Source organism: Heterodontus francisci, chromosome 9 (assembly GCF_036365525.1).
Source record: "Heterodontus francisci isolate sHetFra1 chromosome 9, sHetFra1.hap1, whole genome shotgun sequence".
Lineage (NCBI taxonomy): Eukaryota > Metazoa > Chordata > Chondrichthyes > Heterodontiformes > Heterodontidae > Heterodontus > Heterodontus francisci.
Genome location: NC_090379.1, coordinates 97143275 through 97159452, shown reverse-complemented (window position 1 = coordinate 97159452; position 16178 = coordinate 97143275).

Genomic DNA, 16178 nt, shown 5'->3' with positions numbered 1-16178 from the left:
TCGTCTCATGTAGTATTCTGTATATAACTACAAGAACTCCCGCTCTGTGTCTCTTTAAGTGGAGAGATATATTGAAGAGAGTTTTCCAGACCCTTATAATATCTGGAATATTTATGACTTAGCAATAATTATTTTAAAAATAGGCTATCCGAAAGATGGTAATATTCTCTGTTAGTTTTCTTTCTTTGAGGGAAAGCTAGCTTAATTCTTTGGATTCGAATAAGTATCTAAAAGAGTTTGTCTGGTTTGAACTTAATTAAGGAAGATTCATAGGGATGTACTCCTGATTTGGATTAGTCCCTATAAGGGGTTAAAGTCATAAATCACTTGAGTTGGAGGTAGCTGAGGATGCCCGCAGCAGGAGTGTTGTCACTCACAGCTCTGCTTTCTTCACCCTCGTAGGAGAAGAGAGTGCAAATGCAAGGGGAAGGGAACGGACTGGAGGTGGCCCACCACAAATAGTCCAGCTTGCTGATGCAGAGGAGATGACCCTGGAGATAAGTAGCACATTTACGTCCCTCTCAGTGGAAGATGGAGAGACAGGGAGCTTGCGGATGGCTGGTGACAGAATTACAAATATCTCTGACACACATATGTTGACCTCATTTCATTAATGTTAGGAGAAGACTGAGTATGGTGATGGTCAGCATTGCGACTTTACCAGGACTAAATCATATCCCTTACTTTTGCCTTTCTGGGTCTTCACAAGTGCAGCGAATGTTGCAGGATTCCACAACCACATCAGAGGACCTAATTTCTTTTGAGATAGACTATCACAGGGTGTACAGGAATCAGTGCAGATTTAAACTTGGGTGGATTCACTTAGACAGTTTGTTGGGTTTTCACCTGATGACTCACGTCACAAGTGAGCACGAGCAGACACTCATGGCAGGGACAGCTGTGTAGAGAACATGTTAGGGGGTGGAATCTTCTCCAAGCTCTGCTCAGCTGGGTCCAGGTATTATCATTGAGAAGGAGAGTGTTAGAGGTGCATCTGCCAAGTAGTCAGGTACTGACTGACATGCCACACACATACTCCACAATAGCGAAGAGGATGGAGGAGTCCAACTTGATCACTAGTGGATTAATGGCGCAGGGAACTCTGAGAATGATGATGATCCTGGCCGGACTGTAGGATTTGATTTCTTATATTTTACATTAGGTGTCCTGGGTGTTATTAATAGAGGCATAGAGTACAAGAGCAAGGAGGTTTTGTTAAACTTGTATAAGACACTATTTCAGCCACAGCAGGAGAATTGCATCCAGTTCTGGGCACCGCAGTTTAGGAAAGATGTGAAGCCATTGCTGACACTACAGAAAAGATTCATGAGAATGGTTCCAGGGATGACGAAGTTCAGGTATGAAGACAGCTTGGAGAAGTTGGGACTCCTTTCCTTATAGAAGAGAAGGCTGTCATGCCAACGTGATTTGTTGAATGATAATTTTATTTCATCCACTGACTGGAGATCTGAGTATGTATTTTTTAAAGAAATTTAAAAAGGAACAGACAAAAGATAACTTTGCTAGCAGCTTAAGATGGCTACCTAATTTGCAACACTGTATCCTACATTGCAAGGCCTGTGAGGTGGAGACGAAATGGTTGCTCATCCCAGGAAGTTTAAGGGAGCTGCCTGTTCTTTTTAGCAAGAAGAAATACACTGCTAACTACCATGCTCGAATCACTGGATGACGGTCATGTGACAAGCCCTCCCCCACTTTGTGGTTTTAAGCTGGTGTTTCTCTGCTTACCTTGAATATTTCTAAGTGCCCTGCTGTAACGTCTTTAATAATAGCTTCTAACATTTTCCCCAAGACAGATGTTAAGCTAACTGGCCTGTAGTTCCTGCTTTCTGTCTCCCTCCCTTTTTGAATAAAGGAGTTACATTTGCTATTTCCAATCTACTGGAATCTTCCCCGAATCTAGGGATTTTTGAAAAATTAAAACAAACGCATCAACTATCAATAATATAAATGCAAAATACTGCAGATGTTGGAAATCTGAACTAAAGACAAAAATCGCTGGAAATACTCAGCAGGTCTGGCAGCATCTGTGGAGAGAGAAGCAAAGTTAACGTATCAGGTCAGTGACATTTCATCAGAAACGGGGACTTGTCAGCCCGCAGCTCCAACAATTTGCTCAGTACTGCTTCCCTGGTGATTGTAATTTTCTTGAGTTCCTCCCTCCCTTCCATTTCCTGATTTACAGCTATTTCTGGGATGTTACTTGTATCCTCAATAGTGAAGACCAATGCAAAATACCTGTTCAATTTATCTGCCATCTCCTTATTTTCCATTATTAATTCCCCAGACTCACTTTCTATAGGACCAACGTTCACTTTGTTAACTCTTTTCTTTTTTAAATATCTATAGAAATTCTTACTATCTTTTTTATATTTCTAGCTGGCTTTCTCTCGTACTCTAATTTTTCCCTCCTTATTAATCTTTTAGTCAATCTTTGCTGTTTTTATATTCTGTCCTGCCACTCATCATTGCACAATTATATACTTTTTCTTCAAGTTTGATACTATCATTTACTTTTTTAGTTAACCACGGATGGTGAGTCCTCCCCTTGGAATTTTTCTTTCTTGTTGAAATGTATCTATTCTGTGTATTCTGAAACATCCCCTTAAGTGTCTGCTACTGCATCTCTATTGACCTATTCCTTAACCTCATTTGCCAGTTCACTTTAGCTAGTTCTGCTCTCATGCCCTCGTAATTGCCCTTATTTAAGTTTAAAATAAGTGTCTTAGACCCACTCTTCTCTCCCTCAAACTGAATGTAAGATTCAATCTGTTGCTGTCTAGGGGCGCCTTAACTATGAGGTCATGAATTAATCCTATCTCGTTGCACAATACCAGGTCGAGTATAGCCTGCTCTCTGGTTGGCTCCAGATTGTGCTGCTCTATGAAACTATCCCAAAAAACATTTTTTTAGAATTAGAATTAGAATTAGAATATTACAGCGCAGTACAGGCCCTTCGGCCCTCGATGTTGCGCCGATCATCTGACCTACACTATTCCATTTACATCCATATGTCTATCCAATGACCACTTAAATGCCCTTAAAGTTGGCGAGTCTACTACTGTTGCAGGCAGGGCGTTCCACGCCCCTACTACTCTCTGCGTCAAGAAACTACCTCTGACATCTGTCCTATATCTTTCACCCCTCAACTTAAAGCTATGTCCCCTCGTGTTTGCCATCCTCATCCGAGGAAAAAGACTCTCACTATCCACCCTATCTAACCCTCTGATTATCTTATATGTCTCTATTAAGTCACCTCTCCTCCTCCTTCTCTCTAACGAAAACAACCCCAAGTCCCTCAGCCTTTCCTCGTAAGACCTTCCTTCCATACCAGGCAACATCCTAGTAAATCTCCTCTGCACCCTTTCCAAAGCTTCCACATCCTTCCTATAATGCGGTGACCAGAACTGCACGCAATACTCAAGGTGCGGCCTCACCAGAGTTTTGTACAGCTGCATCATGACCTCGTGGCTCCGAAACTCGATCCCCCTACTAATAAAGGCTAACACACCATATGCCTTCTTAACAGCCCTATTAACCTGGGTAGCAACTTTCAGGGATTTATGTACCTGGATACCAAGATCTCTCTGCTCATCTACACTACCAAGAATCTTCCCATTAGCCCAGTACTCTGCATTGCTGTTACTCCTTCCAAAGTGAATCACCTCACACTTCTCCGCATTAAACTCCATTTGCCATCTCTCAGCCCAGCTCTGCAGCCTATCTATGTCCCTCTGTACCCTACAACACTCTTCGACACTATCCACAACTCCACCGACCTTCGTGTCATCCGCAAATTTACTAACCCACCCTTCTACACCCTCATCCAGGTCATTTATAAAAATGACAAACAGCAGTGGCCCCAAAACAGAACCTTGCGGTACATCACTAGTAACTAAACTCCAGGATGAACATTTGCCATCAACCACCACCCTCTGTCTTCTTTCAGCTAGCCAATTTCTGATCCAAAGCTCTAAATCACCTTCAACCCCATACTTCCGTATTTTCTGCAATAGCCTACCGTGGGGAACCTTATCAAACGCCTTACTGAAATCCATATACACCACATCCACGGCTTTACCCTCATCCACCTGTTTGGTCACCTTCTCGAAAAACTCAATAAGGTTTGTGAGGCACGACCTACCTTTCACAAAACCGTGCTGACTATCGCAAATGAACTTATTCTTTTCAAGATGATTATAAATCCTGTCTCTTATAACCTTTTCCAACATTTTACCCACAACCGAAGTAAGGCTCACAGGTCTATAATTACCAGGGCTGTCTCTACTCCCCTTCTTGAACAAGGGGACAACATTTGCTATCCTCCAGTCCTCCGGCACTACTCCTGTCGACAATGACGACATAAAGATCAACAACAACGGCTCTGCAATCTCCTCCCTGGCTTCCCAGAGAATCCTAGGATAAATCCCATCTGGCCCAGGGGACTTATCTATTTTCACTCTTTCCAAAAATGCTAACACCTCCTCCTTGTGAATCTCAATCCCATCTAGCCTAGTAGGCTGTATCTCAGTAATCTCCTCGGCAACATTTTCTTTTTCTACTGTAAATACTGACGAAAAATATTCATTTAACGCTTCCCCTATCTCCTCTGATTCCGCACACAACTTCCCACTACTATCCTTGATTGGCCCTGTTCTAACTCTTATCATTCTTTTATTCCTGATATACCTATAGAAAGCCTTAGGGTTTTCTTTGATCCTATCCGCCAATGACTTCTCGTGTCCTCTCCTTGCTCTTCTTAGCCCTCCCTTTAGATCCTTCCTGGCTAGCTTGTAACTCTCAAGCGCCCTAACTGAGCCTTCACGTCTCATCCTAACATAAGCCGCCCTCTTCCTCTTGACAAGCGCTTCAACTTCTTTAGTAAACCACGGCTCCCTCGCTCGACAACTTCCTCCCTGCCTGACAGGTACATACTTATCAAGGACACGCATTAGCTGCTCCTTGAATAAGCTCCACATTTCGATTGTGCCCATCCCCTGCAGTTTCCTTCCCCATCCTACACATCCTAAATCTTGCCTAATCGCGTCATAATTTCCTTTCCCCCAGCTATAATTCTTGCCCTGCGGTATATACCTGTCCCTGCCCATCGCTAAGGTAAACCTAACCGAATTGTGATCACTATCACCAAAGTGCTCACCTACATCTAAATCGAACACCTGGCCGGGTTCATTACCCAGTACCAAATCCAATGTGGCATCGCCGCTGGTTGGCCTGTCCACATACTGTGTCAGAAAACCCTCCTGCACACACTGGACAAAAACAGACCCATCTAAAGTACTCGAACTATAGTATTTCCAGTCAATATTTGGAAAGTTAAAGTCCCCCATAACCACTACCCTGTTACTCTCGCTCCTGTCGAGAATCATCTTCGCTATCCTTTCCTCTACTTCTCTGGAACTATTCGGAGGTCTATAGAAAACTCCCAACAGGGTGACCTCTCCTCTCCTGTTTCTAACCTCGGCCCATACTACCTCAGTAGACGAGTCCTCAAACGTCCTTTCTGCCGCTGTAATACTTTCCTTGATTAACAATGCCACACCCCCCCCTCTTTTACCCTCTTCTCTGTTCTTACTGAAACATCTAAATCCCGGAACCTGCAACATCCATTCCTGCCCCTGCTCCACCCATGTCTCTGAAATGGCCACAACATCAGGATCCCAGGTACCAACCCATGCTGCAAGCTCACCCACCTTATTCCGGATGCTCCTGGCGTTGAAGTAGACACACTTTAAACCAAGTTCTTGCTTGCCAGTGCCCTCTTGCGTCCCTGTAACCTTATCCCCTACCTCACTACTCTCAACAGCCTGTACACTGGAACTACAATTTAGGTTCCCATTCCCCTGCTGATTTAGTTTAAACCCCCCCGAAGAGCACTAACAAATCTCCCCCCCAGGATATTGGTACCCCTCTGGTTCAGGTGAAGACCATCCTGTTTGTAGAGGTCCCACCTACCCCAGAAAGAGCCCCAATTATCCAGGAAACCAAAACCCTCCCTCCTACACCATCCCTGCAGCCACGTGTTCAACTCCTCTCTCTCCCTATTCCTCTCTTCGCTAGCACGTGGCACAGGCAACAACCCAGAGATAACAACTCTGGTTGTTCTCGCTCTAAGCTTCCACCCTAGCTCCCTGAATTTCTGCCTTAAATCCCCATCTCTCTTCCTACCTATGTTGTTGGTGCCTATGTGGACCACGACTTGGGGGTGATCCCCCTCCCCCTTAAGGATCCCAAAAACACGATCGGAGACATCACGTACCCTGGCACCTGGGAGGCAACACACCAACCGTGAGTCTCTCTCGTTCCCACAGAACCTCCTATCTGTTCCCCTAACTATGGAGTCCCCAATGACTAATGCTCTGCTCCTCTTCCCTTTTCCCTTCTGAGCAACAGGGACAGACCTGTGCCAGAGACCTGCACCCCATTGCTTACCCCTGGTAAGTCGTCCCCCCCAACAGTATCCAAAACGGTATACCTGTTGTTGAGGGAAACGGCCACAGGGGATCCCTGCACTGCCTGCTGGTTCCCTTTCCTTCCCCTGACGGTAACCCATCTACCTACTTCTTTTACCTGAGGTGTGACTGCCTCCCTATAACTCCTGTCAATAATCCCCTCCGCCTCCCGAATGATCCGAAGTTCATCCAGCTCCAGCTCCAGTTCCCTAACGCGGTCTGCGAGGAGCTGGAGTTGGGTGCACTTCCCGCAGATGCAGTCAGCAGGGACACTCTTGGCGACCCCTACCTCCCACATTCTGCAGGAGGAACATACAACTGCCTTTACCTCCATTCCCACTATTCTAGATTCCCAATAAATCTACTGAAAAACCAAACGAAAAAAAAAAAGTCAAAACTTGTTCGCTTAGCAATCCGACGGACTGAACTTTTTAAATAAAAAGCTTACCTTATCAACACACTAGAGTCCTTTTTTTTTTTGGTTAGAGGAGGAGGGTGGGTGGGAGACACTACACGTGTAGTGTCTCGGGTACTGCCACTGCCCAAATAAATAGTTTTCCCCTACCCATTCTATGAACTCCTCATCTAGGCGACCTATGCCCATCTGATTTCTCCAGTTTACATATAGATTTAAATCCCCCATGATTATTGCCGTATTTTTCTGACAAGCTCCCATTATTTCCTCATTTATACCCCGTCCTACCATGTGGTTAGTGTTAGGGGGCCAATACACCAGTCCCACAAGTGACTTCTTGCATTTTTCATTTCTCATCTCGACCCAAACTCCCACAAACAAAAATAATGACCAGATAATTGGTTTTTGTGATGTTGATTGAGGGATAAATATTGGCCAGGACACCAGGGAGAACTCCCCTGCTCTTTGAAATAATGCCATGGGATCTTTTACATCCACCTATGCAGGCAGATGGGGCCTCGATTTAATATCTCATCCAAAAGACAGCAATTCTTACAATGCATCACTCCCCCAGACAGTCATCCTCAATTTTTGCACTCAAGCCCTGGAGTGGGACTTAAACTTAGAATCTTATAAGTGAGAGGCAAGTCTGCTACCAGTTGAGCTAACTGACATCTCATTAATGTATTCTAAGGATGTTGATTTTATTTTTATTCGTTCATGGGCTGTAGGCACCACTGGCTAAGTCAGCATTTATTGTCCATCTCTAACTTCCTTGAGAATGTGGTGGTGAGCTACTTTCTTGAACCACTGCAGTCCATCTGGTGTAGGTACACGAACAGTGCTGTTAGGGAGGGAGTTCCAAGATTTTGACCCAGTGACAGTGAAGGAACGGCGATATAGTCCCAAATCAGGATGTTGTGTGGCTTGGAGGGGAACTTGCAGGTGGTGGTGTTCTCATGCAGCTGCTGTCCTTGTCCTTCTAGGTGGTAGAGGTCACATGTTTGGAAGATGCTGCCGAAGGATCCTTGGTGCATTGCTGCAGCGCATCTTGTAGATGGTACACACTGCTGCCATTGTGTGTTGGTGGTATAGGGAGTGAATGTTGAAGGGGGTGGATGGAGTGCCAATCAAGGAGGCTGTTTTGACTTGGATGGTGTCATCCAGGCAAGTGGAGAGTATTCATCACACTCCTGACTTGTGCCTTGTAGATGGTGGACATGCTTTGGGGTGATCAGGCGATGAGCTACTCACTGCAGAATTCCCAGCCTCTGACCTGCTCCTGTAGTCACAGTATTTATATGGCTGGTGCAGTTAAGTTTCTGGTCAATGGTAAGCCCCAGGATGTTGATGGTGGGGGATTCAGCAATGGTAATGCCATTGAACATTAAGGGAAGATGGTTGGATTCTCTCTTGATGGAGATGGTCTTTGCCTGGCACTTGTGTGGCGCAAATGCTACTTGCCACTTATCAGCCTAAGCCTTGGTTTTATGCTTTTTAATTCATTTATAGGATGTGAGCATTGCTGGCAAGGCCATAATTTATTGCCCATCCCTAATTGCCCTTGAGAAGGTGGTGGTGAGCTGCCTTCTTGAATCGCTGCTGCTCATATGTGTCGGTACACCCACAGTGCTGTTAAGGAGGGAGTTCCAGGATTTTGACTCAATGACGATGAAGCAATGGTGAAATGTTTCTGAGTCAGGATGGTGTGTGACTTGAGGGGAACCTTGAGGTGGTGTTCCCATGCGCCTGCTGACCTTGTCCTTCTGGGTGGTAGAGGGCGTGGGTTTGGGAGGAGCTGTCAAAGGAGCATTGGCGAGTTGCTGCAGTGCATCTTGTAGATCGTACAAACTGGAGCTAATGTGCGTCGGTGGTGGAAGGAGTGAATATTTAAGGTTGTGGATAGGGTACCAATCAAGCTGGTTGCCTGCCTACCTGTAATAATTAAAGCCCTGACTTCAGTTGGAAGGACCTCTGTTAAACCCAGAAGTGGATGTGTCGGAGCTGGGTTGCTGTCACATTTGAATGATCATTAATTTTTATCTCCCAATTTGTCCCCAACCCACCCATTCTTAAGAGTTAAAATTCTTCCCATTGTATTTGAAATGTTTTATGTTAGCCAGACTTACTTGGGATTACTACAGTGAGGGGATGGCTGGAATGACAAATCATGGCAGGTATCATGATGTGGCAGCTTTGATTTTACTTTATCCATGATTTTTAAAAAAAATCCATTTTCTTCTCTCTAGGTCTCCAAGCAGCACAGCTATACCTCACTTGAGATTAAGTTTAATGACTGCCTCCTCAGCTATGTGAGTGGAGAAAGCTGTCTTCTTCTCCTTGGAGGAGGCAGTTCCCTTTATTGACTTCATTATTTTGTTGTACAAATGAACAAATTAAAAGAAAAAATGAGTGACATTCATAGTACACTCACAGATAAATGTAAGGAATTGACAGGATGGACACTATACAAATCAATCTTATTGTTGATGACAACTCGGAAGAGGAATTGTAAATTTAATTTATTCCATAAGAAGGAAATGTTAAAACAACCGCAGAGAAAAGGCAATTGACCTCTGCCATTGCAATTGTCTGACAGATTGCTGGGGGGGTGTGTGACCTTGGTATGGCTCTCCTCTCCCACCCTGTGGAATGGCTCCTGCTCTGGACCTCTGCAGGAGGACACAGCTGAGATTGGGAACTCACTGTGCTTGGAACTGGAGGTACAATGACATATCCTATTGCTGTATGGCACAGTTTATGTGAGCTTCAATGTGTTATGTGACTGGACTGTCCCAGGGGCAGCTTTCATGATGTGACTGGAAAGGACAATTTTTACAAGTACATAATGTAAGGCCAGAGTTATGATAGTGTAACTTGAAAGCGAGGGGACAATAATAGTTTTTATTAAAACTGTGTCTTAATACGCAGTGTGTTCCCAAACTTCTAATTCATAGTGCGAAATGTTACAGGAAAAATCAGTTAATATGTCAAAGAAAGAAAGAACTTGCATTCTCTAGCCCCTTTCATGACCTCAGGATGCCCCAAAGCACTTTACAATCAATGAAGTAGTTTTGAAGTGTAGTCACTGTGGTAGTGTATGAAACACCGCAGCCAATTTGTACACAGCAAGCTGCCACAAACAGCAATGTGATAATGATCAGATAATCTGTTTTGGTTGATGGATAAATGTTTGCCAGGTCACTGGGGAAAACACCATGGCTCTTCTTCGAAATAGGTGCCGTGGAATCTTTTACATCCATCTGAGAGGGCGGATGGGGCCTTGGTTTAATGTCTCATTCAAAAGACAGTACCATCTAGCAATAGAGGACTCCCTCAGTACTGTACTGGAGTATCAGCCTTGATTTTGTGCTCAAATCTCTGGGGTGGGATTTGAACTCACAATCTTCAAAGTGAGAGTATTAGCACTGAGCCACAGCTGACATTGACAACAATGGCATTGCAATAGACCTTCACTTTGTGCAATCATGTAAAATGGATGCTGGTGGGTCTGCAGCCTCTTTTTCATCTCTTCCAGTTTTTATTTCCACGGAAGTCAATAGAAATAAAAATAGTGGGAGATGTAAAACAAGCTGCTGATTCACGATCGCCCGTTTTACACTTCTGCACAAAATGAAGACTTACTCCATTTTCTTTTGAAATTACCCTTGGTTAAAAAAGGTGAAACTTTAAAGGAGTGCTGTTTGCATCAAAAAATGTTTGAGACATTGTGCAATTCAAAATATTGGGCCAGTTCCGGGCTAAAAAAGGAATTATTATCTTATGATGACAGCACAGTGCTCAATACTATTCACAACTCCTCAGATAATGAAACAGTCCTTGCCCATATACAGCAAGACCTGGACAACAATCAGCTTGGGCCGATAAGTGGGAAGTAACATTTGCGCTCCGTTATTGCCAAGCAATGACCATCTCCAATGAAAGAGTCTAACCATCTCCCCTTGACATTCAACAGCATTACCATTGCTGAATCCCCCCACTATCAACATCCCAAGGGTATCATTGACCAGAAACTTAACTGGACCAGCCAAATAAATAGTGTGGCTACAAGAGCAGGTCAGAGGCTGGGAATTCTGCAGCAAGTAACTCACCTCCTGACTTCCCAAAGCCTGATCCTTTCAGCAGATCAAATTTAGAGAGGGAGAAAAACTTGAAGAGATTCTCTTGTTTTTGTCATGGATCATCATTTAAAGAATTGCTTTGTTAAATATTAGAAATCAAGTATGTTGGACCGAACGCAGCATCATTTCTTGGGCTTTTGAACAACAGACACTAGGTACCACCTACTTGGCTCACTTAGTTGCCCTCTCACCTTTGAGTCAGAGAGTTTTGGGTTCAAGGTCTCCTTTAGTGATTGAGTATAGATTTAGGCTCTCAGTTCAGTACAGTGCTGTATTATCAGGGTGTGCCATCTTTTTAATTAAAAGCTGATTGAACCAGGCCTGTTCAGCTGGATGTAAAAAATCTCATTGCATTGTCAAAGAACAGAAATTTTTCTGGTGCTCAGATCAACATTGTTCCCTTAACCAATACCACCAGAAATGTATTAAAAGATCATTTATTTTATTGCTGAGTTTACTGGCTTAACAGTGACTGTACTTTATATGAAGTGCTTTGAGATATCTCTGAGGGACATGGTCAGGCCCTCTAGGGCTACAATAAAATACATATTATTACCCTTGTAAGTTCTTTCTCACCAACCTTCAGCATATTCTGTGTGAGCCTTAAAACAAAATCAGATTATTTAGTCAAGTCATGTAACTGGACTATACACCTTGCACAATGCTGCAATATCATTTCAGAGACAGATTCTTTCTTTGGCTTTTTGGCATTGGTTCATCAATGACAGCGATGTCTCACATTGGATCCCTAGTTGCTTGATATGTAGATTGATTCAGTGCTCGGTTTGATTTGGTAGATATTTTATGCGCAACATAAAAACCTAAGGGTTTCCAATTTGTCTCATAGAATTGAGTAAGATCCCACAAGATATGTAAAGCTTTGATATGCTAATCTTCCCTTTATAACCTTATTCTTAAACCCTATAATTCAATCTTCTTTATTGCTGTGAGGTCTCTTTGATGAGAGTACACATTAGCCATATGTCCCCCTTTGCCTTACAAGGATAATAGTATGTACTTTATTGTAGCCCTGTAATCAGGCTGAATTTTCATCAAGAACTCCTCAACAGGAGACAATGAGGGTCCCAAATCTCAATGCCTTTCAAAAGATGAAAGTAACCCCACTGGTGGCTGCTCCATTAAGGCTGAAGTAAAAAGTCTGTCAATCAAAATTCTCCACATTTTATAATCTCTCCTCTGACAGCTGCCATCCATGGATCCATAAATATGTATCAGATACTCCAGAGGATGTAATCATGTTGATTGTCCCCTTCACCAGCATATTGTGAACACTCTCAGTGGGGCCCAAACCTCGACCTGATGCAAAGCATCTTCTGAAATTTTCCTTTTATTATTGAAAGGAGGTACAGTGATATGCAAAGTTTTCTTAAAACTAAATTTATTCCATCTGTGTGTTTTTTAAATTTAATTCATTCATTCACAGAATGTCAAACAGATGTGACATTTTAATGATTTCGGAAGTAAAGGAACTTCGCAGTGTAAGCTTAAGTAAAGGTTAATCCCACCCTGAAGGCAGATTTACCTCCTTTCACTGTGCAGCTAGATCCCACTGCATGCGTTAAGATTCTATCCAGAATATTACTTTGTTGAGTAATTTATGAAAAATGTGTGGGTCTACCTTCAGTCTGACAGAAATTGTTTGCGAGCTATAGTGTGCAGTTTTTTTCCCACTTACCCAGTCTATCACCTCCAGCTATTCAGCTCTCAGTGGTAAACTTGATTACCTGATAGATCATAAACTACATTAGCAATCAGTTATTTATGCTGTTGCTTAAATGTGTCTGCAGGCTAACTATCGACTGCAAAGAAAATTATTGCACTCTTCTAGAGATACATGTTTTATTAATATCATTAAATGTCAAAAGCATTTCAAAGAGAGAGAATGTGCAATTTGTAATATTTTCAGGCTGATGTTGTCCAACAAGCACAGCTGTTTTGATGCCTGAAGTGAAAAAAACGCCTAATTTTATACGTAGACACAGAGTCAAACATTTTCAATGCTCTTTATATATTTATTTTTGTTGGGATCCCAGTTCCCAATTAAGGTAGCCTTAAAGTGACAGAAATTTGACTAAACTTTCCCTCAGTAACCTCTTGTTACCACATTCTATCCTTTAAAACTGTAATTGAGAAGCAGCATGGGAGCAGTCAATACATGCAAAGCACCTCTGGTTTTAAGTTGTAGAAACTAAGCTGGTCTCATGGCCTGCAATGGAAGCGTATACTTGCCACAACTGGCCTCCACATGCACAGGATAGGAAGAAGGAATAAAAATTACTCCAGGGTTGCTGCTCCAGATTAGTATCCAGCTAGAATTTTGGATGTGTGAATGACAGGTGAGGATGGAGCTGGGCTCAACCGTGATGGTGCGGTGGGCACTGCTGGGACTGCAGCCCAGCCGACCGAGGAGGATACCAAGGAGCCGGGACTGAAGGTAAGTTTGTGTTGCCTCACCAGGGGAATCGGTCGTATCCTCATGAGGCTAGGGTGGTCATTTGGGGGAGGGGGGGGCGTCTTGGATCCCGGGGTTGGGTTGAGAGGTGGGGGCGGCCCTCAATCGGGCACCCTGTGCGGAAAGGCCGGCAGCTATAGCTGGGCAGCCTTTCACGTCCCCAGGACACCCACTTGCCACAGGTAAAATACCCGTGGAGGCGGGCGAGGGCCCTTAAGTGGCCTTTAAGTGGCCACTTAAGGGTCTTGATTGGCATCAGGCGGGTGGGCCGCTTCTCACCATCCCACCCCCCCTGCCGGACCTCCGTAAACTTGGTCGGAGGCAGAATCGGGGCGGTTAATTTTACGCTCAATTTTACGCCGCCCCCACGCCACCATCCGACCCGCTGGGGCGGTGTAAAATTTCGGCCAACATGTGTGAAGTGCAAGTGTCCCTTAAGATTGCAAACAAGCACATAACTACATAGAATTACAGAGAATGGACAGTATATAAACAGGCCATTTGGCTCAACTGGATTATGCCAGTGTTTATGTCCACAAGAGATTTTTCCCACCCTTCTTCAACAAACCCTATCAGCATAACCTATTCTTTTCTGTCACATGTGTTTATCTAGCTTCTCTTTAAAAGCTTTTATGCTATTTGTTTCAACTATTCCTGTGGTAGCAAGTTCCACATTCTAACCACTCTCTGGGTAAAGACTTTCATTCAGAATTCCCTATTGGATTTATTAGTGACTTCTTTCGCCAGAGAGGTCAGTAAAAGGAAAGAAAACAAAGACTTACATTTATATAACACCTTTCACAATCTCAGGACATACCAAAGCACTTTACAGCCAATGAAGTTCTTTTTGAAGTGTAGCCATTGTTCGAATGTAGGAAGCTTCTTTACATCCAGCCTATCAAAGCCTTTCATAATCTAAAAGACCTCTATCAGGTTATCCTTCTCTTTTCTAGAGAAAAGTGTCTCAGCCTGGTCAATCTCAGTTCTTGTATCATCCTTGTCAATCCTTTTACAACCTTCTCTATTGCCTCTGTATCCTGATAGACCACAGCTGTTCACAGTACACCAAGTATGGTCTAACCAAGGTTTGATCGAATTTTAACATAATCTTTCTGCTTTTCAATTATATCCCTCTAGAAATGAACTCCAATGCTTTGTCCGCTTCTTTTAATGATCTGTATCACGATTTCTAGTGATTTGTGTACCTGTACCCCTAGGTCCCTTTGGCCTCGATCCCTTTGAAATGCTTATTTTCGAAGGAGTGTATGGCCTCCTATTTCTGCCTATCAAAATGCACCACCTAACATATTCATACATTACAACAAAAACAACTTACATTTACATAGCACCATTAACATAATAAAACATCCCAAGGCACTTTACAGGAGCATTATAGAACAAAGTATGACACTGAGCCACAAAAGGAGATATAAGGTCAGATGACCAAAAGCTTGGTCAAAGAGGTAGGTTTTAAGGAGTGTCTTAAAGGAGGAAAGCGAGGTGGAGAGGCAGAGAGGTGCAGGGAAGGTATTCCAGAGCTTGGGGCCTAGGAAACTGAAGGGGCAGCTAATGGTAGAGAAATTAAAGTCAGGGATGGACTAGAGGCCAGAATTAGAGGAGCGCAGAGATCTTGGAAGGTTGTGGGGCTGGAGGAGATTAAGAGATAGGGAGGGGCAAGGCAATGGAAGGATTTGAGAACAAGGATGAGAATTTTGAAAGCAAGGTACTGCTTGACCGGGAACCAATGTAGGTCAGTGAGCACTGGAGTGGTAGGGGAACGGGACTTGGTGCGATTTAACACAAAGGCAGCAGAGTTTTGGATGACCTCAAGCTTACGGAGTGTAAAATGTGGGATACCAGTCAGGATTAATATTAATATTAATTTGTCAATTACATACCCATTGTGCAAGTTTATAAACATCATATATTTTGTTGCAGTTCTCCTCACTATTAAATATGCCCCCAATTTGGTGTCATCCCCAAACTTTGACATTGTACGACTGATTTACAAATTCAAGTTATTTATGTAAATGGTGAACAACAGTGGTCACTGCACCAATTCTTGTGAAACACCTTTTCCTATTTTTTTGCCAGTCTAAGTGTCCTTAACCCCTACTCTCTGTTTTCTTTCTTTTTTAGCCAGCTTGCTATCCATTCTGCTACTTGTCCCTTGACTCCACATGCTCCTCGCACCAGCAATAACCTAACTGGGCTTCAGTTCCTTGAACCTGTTTGATCTTTTTCAGATAAAGAAATTGCATTAGCTGTCCACCAGTCTGCTGGCCCTATTCCCTTTACTAACGAATTTATATATATATATATATATCTAATTGTGCCTCTACTATCTCTTCCCTGTCTTTTTTTTAAAGATGCTTGGATGCAACCTATCTGGACTATGGATTTTATCCTCTCTATGTTTGATTGGTTTATAAATTATTTCCCCCCTTTTTATCTTAAATGTCTTTATATCTTTTTTAATTTCTTCTTCTAACATCATATCAATCCCATTAGTCTCTCTGCCAAATACTGAGGCAAAGTAATTATTCAGTATTTCAGCCCTTTCCCTGCCATTACCTGTGCTTATCTTGTGCAACATAAGTTTCCCTATCCCTATTCTAATTTTCCTTTTGTTGTTTATGTGTCTGGAAAATACTTTA